The 11,460-nt window shown below is 42.6% G+C and overlaps 1 pseudogene; it reads left to right on the forward strand.

The window, feature by feature from the left end:
* Positions 1-4,580: 4,580 nt before the first annotated feature.
* LOC119943907 lies at positions 4,581-5,541 on the forward strand (annotated as a pseudogene).
* Positions 5,542-11,460: the final 5,919 nt, after the last annotated feature.

The following is an 11,460-nucleotide window of genomic DNA, read 5'->3' on the forward strand; positions in this document are numbered from 1 at the left end:
TGTCCAGACTTCATGTGTCTATTTCTGAAGCAAAGTAGAACGGTTAAATTTTGTCCCCGAGTAGGTTCAGATAATTCCTGGGTTCCTAGGCTTCTGACAGCATTCATACATTCATTCATTCGTTCATTCATTCAATCGTATTTCTTGAGCGCTTACTGTGTGCAGAGCACCATGCTGAGCACTTGGAAAGTACAATTTGGCAACAGATAGAGACAGTTCCTGCCCAACAATGGTCTCACAGTCTAGAAGGGGGAGGCTGACAACAAAACAAAACAAGTAGACAGGTGTCAATACCATCAGAATAGATAAATAGAATTATAGCTACATACACAACATAAATGAAATAGAGTAATAAATATGTACAAATATACACAAGTGCTTTGGGGAGGGTAAGGGAGTAGGGCAGAGGGAGGGAGTAAGGGTGATGGGGAGGGGAGGAGGAGAAGAGGTAAGAGGGGGGCTCAGTCTGGGAAGGGTTCCTGGAGGATGTGAGCTCTCAGTAGGGCTTTGAAAGGAGGAAGAGAGCTAGTTTGGTGGATGTGTGGAGGGAGAGCACTCCAGGCCAGGGGTAGGAAGTGGGCCGGGGGTCGACAGCAGGACAGGTGTGAACGAGGCCCAGTGATGATTTTAGTGGCAGAGGAGTGGAGTGTACAGGCTGGGCTGTAGAAGGAGAGAAGGGAGGTGAAGTAGGAGGGGGTGAGGTGATCGAGAGCTTTGAAGCCAATAGTGAGGAGTTTTTGCTTGATTCATAGGTTGATTGGCAACCACTGGAGATTTTTGAGGAGGGGAGTGACATGCCCAGAGTGTTCCTGTAGAAAGATAATCTGGGCAGCAGAGTGAAGTATTAAGTGAAGCGGGGAGAGACAGGAGGATGGGAAATCAGAAAGGAGGCTGATACAGTAATCCAGGCGGGATAGGATGGGAGATTGCACCAGCAAGGGAGAGGTTTGAATGGAGAGGAAAGGGCAGATCTTGGCGATATTTTGGAGGTGAGACTGGCATGTTTTGGTGACGGATTACTGTAGGAGATTTGTCCTACCCATAATTCATCATGTACTCTAGTTCGGTTGTATTCTCCCAGGCAGCTGGTGCAGTGCTCTGTACACAGGGGCTCAGCACATGCTATTGATTGACCAGTGTGGTGCAGTGGGGCACAGCTGAGAAACTGTCAGTCAATTATTTTGATATGTAGCAGTCAGGAATGGCTTGCTCAGTTTAAAGTAATTATAGGCAAAGCAAGCAGCAACATGAGTAAAGGGCTGATGTTTTAGACTTTTTTTGAATCATGCCCAACCCCGTGAAAGTTAGCATGAAATGCTGTCATTGACTCATCACTGGTGAGGCCTGATGCTCCACCCATATCATGACAGGTTTGAAAAGTAAAATAATCCCAACACACTACATTACTTCCCCCTACCATGATTTATTAGTCTTCTCCACCAGAATGTCAGCAATTTGAGGGCAGGGATCCTGCCTAATACTACTACTACTACTAATAATAATAATAGTAATGGCATTTGGTAAGTGCTTACTATGTGCCAAGCACTGTTCTAAGCGCTAGAGTAGATACAAGTAGATACAAGGTAATCAGGTTGTCCCACATGGGACTCACAGTCCTAAACCCCATTTTACAGATCAGGTAACTGAGACACAGTGAAGTGAAGTGACTTTCCCAAAGTCACACAGCTGACAAGCAGAGGAGGCAGGATTAGAGCCCATGACCTCTGTCTCCCAAGCCCATGCTGTTTCCACTAAGCCACACTGCTTCTCTATTGTATTCCCTATTGTAACTGTTCTATTAAAACAGTTAATAAGTGCTTAACAAATATCATCATCATTAGTAGAGGGAAAGTCAGGGTATTTGAAAGCTCAAGAAGGATTAAGATTGCATGTGCTTCTCACTGCTGATATTTTGCTAATGATCTCCCTTTTGGCTAGAACTCACTCCCCTTTCATATATTGCATGTCACTGCTCTTCCCATCTTCAAAGATCTGAAATCTCTCCTCCAGGAGGCCTTCCCTGACCAATCTCTCACCTCCTCAACCTACTTCTCCACCAACAGCCACTTCAACACTTCCACATTTACCGAAGCACTTGGATAGCCCTCCTTGTGTATCTGACCAATCACATGTGTGTCTTCAAGGTGTGTTGCTTCCCCCTGTCGTTGCTGTCTTATGCTGCCGATTCGTGTCTGACCCATAGCAACACCATGGACACATCTCTCCCAGAACACCCCACCTCTGTCTGCAGTCGTTCTGGTAGTGTATCCATAAAGTTTTCTTGGTAAAAATATGGAAGCAGTTAACCATTGCCTCCTTCCTCGCTTTAAACCTGAGTCTCCACCCTCGACTGTCTCCCATGCCACTGCTGCCCAAGGACAGGTGAGTTTTGACTTGTAGCAGTTTGTCTTCCACTCGCTAGCCACTGTCTAGACTAGAAATGGAATGGATGTACCTCTGCTAGACTCTCCCTCCCATGGTAGAGACAGGTAGAGTACTGGAAATGCGCAAGGTGTGACCCTGAGAGGTTTGCTTCCCCCTACTTTTAATTTATTTTAGTGTCAGTCTCCCCCAGTAGATTGCAAACTCCTTGAGGTCAGAGATTGTGTCTACTAACTCAACTGCACTCTCCCAAGTGCTCAGTACAGATTCTCTATAGAGTAAGTACTCACTAAATAAAGTTCTACTGATTGATTAGAGCAATCATTGATGGATCCATAATATGTTTCCATTAGAGGGAAATGTAACCATAAGGATGGATGCCAAGGAAGGCAATCTTAACACTATATTTCTAAGCCTCCTTTGGTGTTAATAATGAAAACAGAATTCTACATTAGGGATATTGCTGATCTGATCTTACTTCCCTAAGTCAGTTTTCCAGGTTGTCTACTTTAGGTTTCTTTTCATTTTATAAGTTGATCACATTTGAAACTCTTTCTGAACTCCCTTTTGATAAGCTCTTCTCCTCCGGTTCTTTTTTGGGCTCTTTCACTACAGGCATTGTAAGCAGTTGTTTGGGGTGATGAATGGCAATCTGGGAAATTAAGAGAAGTTCCTAAGCAGAATGGGTGGAGAAATACCAATTTGGATAATGGTATAATTATACAAAAGCAAATTGATCAAAATGTGTTCAGTAGTTATACTAACTGAAGAATTAGTAGAGTTATAGAATCAAAATATGAAAAATCTCCGCAGGTCATTCACCTCATCCTTCCTTCTGCCTTCATTCATTCATTCAACTGTATTTATTGAGTGCTTACTGTGTGCGGAGCACTGCACTAAGCACTTGGGAAGTACAAGTTGGCAACATAAAGAGACGGTCCCTACCCAACAACGGGCTCACAGTCTAGAAGGGGGAGACAAACAATAAAACAAAGCAAGTAGACAGGTGGCCTTAATAATAACAAAAATAATAATAAGAACTTTAATATTTGTTAAATGCTTGCTGTGTGCTAAGTACTGTAACAAGTGCTGAGGTAGATACAAGCTAATCAGGTCCCACATGAGGCTCAGAGTCTAAGTAGGAGAGAGAACAGGTATTAAGTCCTCATTTTGCAGATAAGGGAACTAAGGCAAAGAGAAGTTAAATGACTTGCCCAAGGTCATACAGCAGGTATGTGGTGAAGCCAGGGCTAGACCCTTCCTACTGTTTTTTTTTAAATGACATTTAAGTGCTTCCTGAATTCCAGGCACTGTAGTGAGTGCTGGGGTAGATACAAGCTAATTAGGTTGGACACAGTCCATGTCCCACATGGGGCTCACAGTCTTTATCCCCAGTTTATAGATGAGGTAACTGAGACACAGAGAAGTTGAATGACTTGACCAAGGTCACACAGCAGACACGTGGCAGAACTCGGATTAGCGCCTAGGTCCTTCTGACACCCAGGCCCAAGCTCTAACCATTAGGCCATGCTCATTAGTCATAAATTAAAATGGGGGTGGCATGGATAAAATCTCAAGAATGGTGTGAACTGAGAGAGGAACATGAATCAATTTGCCAAGGAGCAGATCTGCAGGTGTACAGCAGATTGTACCCATGGCCTGCAGGTTTAGTCATGTCTATAATTAGATTCACGTCGCATGGTAAGTCTTGGGTCAGTGGAAAGAGCCCAGACTTGAGAGTCAGAGATGGTGGGTTCTGATCCCGGCTCCACCCCTTGTCAGCTGTGTGACCTTGGGCTAGTCACTTCACTTCTCTAGGTTTCCTCATTCGTAAAATGGGGATGAAGACTGGGATCCCTAGGTAGGAAAACCTGATTACCTTGTATTCACACCAGCACTTAGAACAGTGCTTGGCACATAGTAAGCGCTTAACAAATACCAACATTATCATTATTATCTCCAAACATACTCCAATGGAAAGGTCAGATTGGAATGAAAATAAAAACATTCTCAAGGAAAAACTTTCACTTTTCAAAGTCATGACCGTGCTGTTCTCTTTAGGTTCACCACCTCTCCGGCATAGTGGAGAACCAGTCCCTGTTTGCTGAAATAAGATCCTGCCTCAGCCACAAGGTAGAGCTCATGAAAATTTGTTTCTTATTTTTTGTAGGAACACCAGTTTTCACCAGGGGTGCTCCGTGGACACTGGCCTCATGGCTATCCCAAACAATGTTACAGAATTTGTTCTATTGGGACTGACCCAGGATCCAGAGAAGCAGAAGGTCATCTTTGCTGTTTTCTTGATATTTTACTTGGCTACCCTGTTTGGAAACTTCCTCATTGTGGTGACTTTCAAGACTAGCCCGACTCTTGAATCCCCTATGTACTATTTCCTGACCTATTTGTCATTTTCAGATGCCTGTCTACCCTCTAGCACAGCCCCCAAACTGATTGTAGACTCTCTCTCAGACAAGAAGGTCATCACTTTTGGGGGCTGCATGACACAACTCTTTGCAGTCCATTTCTTCGGCTACATGGGAATCCTGGTCCTCATACTGGCCTACGACCACTACGTGGCCATCTGCAAGCCCCTCCTCTACACCACCATCATGAATCAACGTCTGTGTGGCATTCTGGTGGACTTAGCTTGGGTAGGGTCTTTCTTGCATTCTTCCTCCCAGCTTTTCCTCATCCTGAGCCTATAAATCTGTGGACCCAATGTGATCAATCATTATTTCTGTGATGTGCAACCCCTGATGAAACTCGCCTGCTCTGACACTCACTTGGTGAACCTGCTGTTTGTTTCCAACAGTGGGGTCATCCGTACCTCGTGTTTTGTAGTGTTTAGGGCATCCTATGTGGTCATCTTGTCCTCTCTGAGGTCTAAGGGGGCTGAAGGAAGACGTAAAGCCCTCTCCACCTGCAGCTCCCACATTTTTGTGGCCACCTTATACTTTGGTCCCTGTATATTCATATACACCGAGCCCCAGACCACCTTCTCTGTGGATAAATTTGTGTCAGTCTTTTATACGATTGTTACTCATTACTTCCTTGCTAAACCCTTTGATCTACACTCTGAGGACCGCAGAGCTGAAAACTGAGATGCGAAAGTTATGGAGCCGAAAACTAATTTCTGGGGAGTTATTAGGAAGATTTTGAAGATGGGAAAAGGTGTACCTTGGTGTGTTTTAAAGGGGGAGGGAGCTTCAGGTAGGAAACAGATTGAAGAAGGGGTTGGAGAAGGGGCCCTTTTGGTGCTCCTGCATGTTTGTTTCTGCCAGTAACTTTATCATTAAAAGGAAATTGTCATTTAATGGATTCCAAATTTAACACAAATAATGGTTTCCTGAACTGGTAAAAAGACCATAACTTAGAAAACTTTGCATAGAATGGTGAATCCAAATGAAACTGATGGTTCCAAGTGAAACTGGTTTGACTTAACTTTTGCCAATGTTTGAGTGGATTTGGAATGCATATGCCATGGCGAGAAGTGTTACCTGTCATGTGGGTTCTATGCTCCAATCCTTTCTCTAAATGTTTTGACCCAGGAAAGACCTCCTGGGACATCTTCAAAGGGACAGTTTGTGAGATCGCTAGGCTTATCTGGACTCACCTGTGTAAGTGGGAAATGGGGCCGATGTTTTCCAGGTAAAACTACCTTTCACTTTGGGCATCTGTTGGATGTGGGTTGAGATGGATGTGAAATCATTTTTGGTAATAATAATAATGATAATAATGACTTTTATTAAGCACTTACTACGTGCAAAGCACTGTTCTAAGCACTGGGGAGGTTGCAAGGTGATCAGATTGTCCCACAGGGGCTCACAGTCTTAATCCCCATTTTACAGATGAGGTAACTGAGGCCCAGAGAAGTTAAGTGACTTGCCCAAAGTCACAGCAGACAAGTGAAAGAGCCAGGATTAGAAGCCAGGTCCTTCTGACTCTCTCTCCTACTTTTCCTGCCCGAGGCCTTGGCTCAGATGCCCTGACCATATGGAAGATAGGATGGGGTCATTAATCTACAATGTGAAAAATGTCACTTTCCTGGTTTGTTCATGAAATTTTGTTAATTGGTTTTAAAATAAAAATTAGCATTTCCATTCATGACCTTGAACATAGATACTGGGGGAAGGGAAGGGGGCTGATGAATTTTCAGCTCTGGGGATAACCAGCTGCACAACTCTTTGAGGCTGGACTTTTAGGTTCCCTCAACTCAGGGCTCCAACAAGTCCCAACTCCTCTTAAGCAGTGTTGAAAAAAAACCCAGGATTTTAAAGTAGGGCTTAAAATGTCCATCATCTTTCTGACATGTTAGTTCTTCTAAATGTGTTTGCCATTCTCAAAACCCAATCTGCTTGCTTATCTGCTAAAATCCTCCTCCTCTTTCCACTCTTGCTCTTCTGAAGAAGTTGTCAGCCATGGAACTGAGTCCAACCTTCGGGGATTTTCCTGATTTCTGAAGCTACCAAAATCATTATTTGTCACGTCTAAACTTGGATTTGTCAGGGGAAACTGCTCATTTGTATCACCATCACCACATGCTGTAATATTGTCTTTCCACATAATTCTTTTTCACCTGTTTCTCCTTCATAGACTTCTGTTTCTCCTTAGTTGAAAGATTTTTTTTAAAAAAAACTTATAGTATTTTTTATGTGGTTACTACCTTCCAGACACTATAATAAACACCGGAGTAGATAGAAGATAGTTGGGTTGGACATAGTCCCTGTTCCACACAGGGCTCACAGTCTTAATCCCTGTTTATCAGATGAGATAACAGAGACCCAGAGAAGTTGAGTGACTTGCTCAAGTTCACATAGCAGGGATTGATGGAGCCAGGATTGGAACCCAGGTCTTCTGACACCCAGGCATGGGGTCTTCCACTAGGCCACACTGCTTCTCTTTCAGGCTTGTTCCAGGAGAAGAGAATCATGTCATTGAATGGATGACTGCTTCTTTCCAATTCATTCTTTGCTGGGACTGAGATGTTAGTAGGTGGGTTCCTTGATGCTCTGGCACTATGCGATCATTATAGTTGGCACCTATGAGAACTTTTATATTTCCATTGGGCAGTAGGGTAACATAAGCCAGATTCAAATTTATTTGAGAAAATCAATTGCATTACAGTGACATTTTGTCTTTCAAATTGCTTTTCCACAGTGGGCTTGGCACTCCCCCACTACCCAAACTCCTGGGTTCATTGGGGCAGTCAAGGGACCTACCACTCTTCAGCTAGATACCAAGGTTCTTCTTTTTTAAATGGTCTTTGTTAAGTGCTTGCTATGTGCCAGGCACTGCACTAAGTGCTAGGGTAGATCCCAGCTAATCAGGTTGGACACAGTCCATGTCCCACATGCTGCTCACAGTCTTAAGGCCCATTATACAGCTGAGAGAACTAAAACACAGAGAAATGAAGCAACTTACCCAAAGTCACATTGCAAAAAAACTGGTGGAGGCAGCATTAGAATTCAGATCCTTCTGACTTCCAGGCTCATGCTCTTTCCACTAGACAATGCTTGTTGTTCTCCTCTCCCTCCTCTCCCCTAGGAATGATTTCTGTCCTTTCAACATAGAGAATATTGGAAAGACTGTGGCATTTGGGACTGGGTGGCTCAGAGAGGAGTGGTGAGATGCTGAGGCATGAAAAATACTCTTTTACCATTTGTCTTGGTTTTTCATTTTTTCCATCTGTGTCCTTCAATAAATCAACCAATGACATTTACTGAATGCTTCTGGTAGCAGAGCATTGTTCTAAGCATTTGGGAAAGTACAATATAAAAGCATTGGTAGACATAATTCTTGCCCACAGGAAGTTCACTGTCTACAGGGAGAGACAGACACTAAAATACATTAACTCCTTTGTTCAGATTCCGAGTCTTTTGAGAGGAAGGGTCAGAGTCTGAAATTATCTATGTCTTCTTCCTCGATCTTAATAATAAAATTAATGCATTTCTAGATGCTCAGTTAATATTGTTATTGATTACTGAATGGTTTGTGCAAAATCACAAACTCTTTCGAGAAGTGTGGGGCGTTTAGTAAATTTGATTTTGAATTTTCCATGTAGAACCATACCAAAATAAATTGGTGTTTTCAGGACAGAGATAAATTCTCTTGTAATATTCAGAGAGGTCTACACAGTTATCAAGATAATTCAGATGGAAACCCTCCAAACTTAGGTTTTGTCTGAAGTGCTTGGGTACATGGTTAGAAAAGTGGATTGCTTTGTTTTGAACGGCTTGAATCCACCAAGTGACTGTTCTCTATTTTACCTTGGGTTTGGCAAAGTGTTAAATCAGTACCCCAAACATCATTTGAGAGGAAAAGCAGGACATTTAGGGCTGGATTTTCCTGGCCAATTATCTGAATAATTACTCTACCAGTTGTGGAATGATGCATTGTTGATGGGAATTAACTAATGGTCCATTGTCAAATTCATCAGCAACGTCAAAAACTGAAATTCAGTCTCTGGTAAACTCAGTTAATGCAAATTCCTACAAAATCATGTTTTTTGAGAGATCACTAGATCATCCTGAACAACAATCCTTTTTCTGCACCAGGCTTATGCTCTGTCCATCTGTGCTGATAGAAGTTCTGATTTTGTTGGGTTCAGATATCTGGGGCTCTGTCTGGATCAGTAATCTCTAAGTGGAACAACAACCTGGAAAGAGCATGAGCCTATGAATCAGGGGACCTGGGTTCTATTCCCAGATGACCTTGGACAAGTCACTTCACTTCTCTGTGCCTCAGTTACCTCATCTGTAAAATGGGGAGTAAGTCTGTGAGCCCTGTATGGGACAGGGACTGTGTTCACCTGACTATCTTGTATCTACCCCAGTGCTTAGATCTGTGCCTGACATACGAGTTAACAAATACCATAAAATAAACAAAAACAAAACAAACAGTGCCTTGATCTGAAGCAACAGATCTCTTCCCAAATCGGTTTCCACTTCTAAACCTGGGATTTTGCAAGACTAATCCCTGTTTGATGGAGAGATGTAGCCAACATAAAAGTGGGATGTAGGCTAGAGTCCTTCACTATTAAAAATATGATCTTTAAAAGGACTCCAATTTACTTTTGTGTTTATGGTATTTATAAAGCACTTTCTCTGGGCTAAGTACTGAGCTAAGCACAGGCATAGATGCAAGCTCAGATTTAGTCCCAGCCTCAGGATCCAGATCCAGGAGTCCAGGGAACATCAAACCTTAGCCTGAGTTTGGTGAAGGAACTGGTTCATCTTTTCAGGAAAGATCTCATCAGATGGAATCGAAGTGAATATGGGTTATCTGTGTCCTATCATAGATGATCTCTGATCAAACAGTTGTATTTATTGAGTGCACACCCATGCAGAGCACTGCACTAAGCACTTTGGTGAGAGTACAGTACAACAGAGTTGATCGACACAACCCATGCCCACCAGGAATTTGCACTCTAGATGGAGAAATAGACATTAAGGTAAATTACGTGCTTGTGGAACTAGAAGGTAGGTGAATAAAGGGTACAAACCCAAGTATGAGGGGGACACAGAAGGGAGAGAGAGTAGTGGAAATGAGGGATTGGTTGGGGAAGGTCAGAATTTTTTTCTACTCCCCCAGGGTGAGTATTTGAGTGGCTATTTTCAGGAGTGTTGAAAATTCCTTCCTTCTTTCGCTCACTCCCTCCTTCCTTCCCTTCCTTCCTCCTTCCTTCTCTTCCTCCCTTCCTCCTTCCCTCCTTTTCTCCTTTCCTCCATTCCTTCCTTCCTTCCCTCCCTCATTCCTTCCTTCAGTCCTATTTATTGAAAGCTGAATGTATGTATAGCACTGTACTCGATGCTTGGGAGAAAACAATATAACAATAAACAGTCATATTCCCTGCCCACAATGAGTTTATTGATTTTGAATTCACTTTTTCAAACTGGCTTTCTTGTACCACAAGTCCTAAGTATGCGAAATCGGGTATTGGGTATCTCACCTCAACCCCTGGACTAATCCTTCTGAGTGTCAAGCTCCTGGAGGATGTTCCTAAACAAGAAACATGAAATTCTCAGAAGGTGGACCTTCTTTTTCTCTGTTCTATGCAAGAGGAGAAATTCCTGATCAAAAGGAAATCTCCTTGGAATCTTTGGGGTTCCCTAAGCTCCACTGAATAGGAGGTAATGATCATTGATGACCAACTGTGCATCAGATCAGGTTGATTCTTGCCCTGTCCTGTTGATGGATTAGATTATTACTGCTTGGCTAGCTGGTGACTCTATGTCCGGTGATCAGGCATGTTGATACTCAGTCATTAGTGTTTTTTCACTTTGTGACAGTTTGCAGACTGAATCTCTTCTTCATTTTGAAACCTATGTAGGAAACCACAGGGTATCTTTCCTCACTTAAACCTCCTGTGTTCCCAAACACTACAACAAAATGGAAGTGATATAAATTGAAGGGCATTTATTAGGGAAGAAGAAAACAATTATTTTCCATCCATTGAATGATGCATTTTAGGCTTGTGAAGTTGCCAGGTAATGGGCCTAATTTTTCATTTCCTGAAAATTTCAGTCTTTAACATTTATTTCAACCGAAGCCAAGATTATTGGCTTGTTTGGGAAACATTTCTAACTAGGGGACTGTGATTCTTTTGGGACAAAATTCCCCAGGTTCATAACACTTTAAATCATTCACTTGGAATACACCTGTGGTGATTGGGGAAAACAAAGGGGATGTTTTCCCCAAAGATGCTGTCATAGCTTAACTTTTAGCAGTGAGGGGCAAGTATATAACTATAATATTTGCTTCTTTCTGAGATCAGGGGGAAAAGGATCTCAGAATATCACTTGCATTTGTGGAGAGAACTTTTTTTTCCAGCTTTCCAAAGAGCCCCGAATGATCTCAGAAAGGAGCAGTGGAAAAGCTGAAAACCCATTCCTTGGAACAAGGTTTGCAGGTGAGCTTTTCAAAGAACTAGCTTTGCTAAAATGGGGACTTTGAAAAACTGCATTTATAGGTTTTGAAAATGGTCACTTTGTAGTTTAGTATGAGGCCCTAGAGGGAGGCAGAGAATACACGAACCAAAGACACAATCAATCAATAAATCGATGATTTTTATTGAGCACC

This window comes from Tachyglossus aculeatus, chromosome 22 (genome assembly GCF_015852505.1).
Source record: "Tachyglossus aculeatus isolate mTacAcu1 chromosome 22, mTacAcu1.pri, whole genome shotgun sequence".
NCBI classification, from domain to species: Eukaryota; Metazoa; Chordata; class Mammalia; order Monotremata; family Tachyglossidae; genus Tachyglossus; species Tachyglossus aculeatus.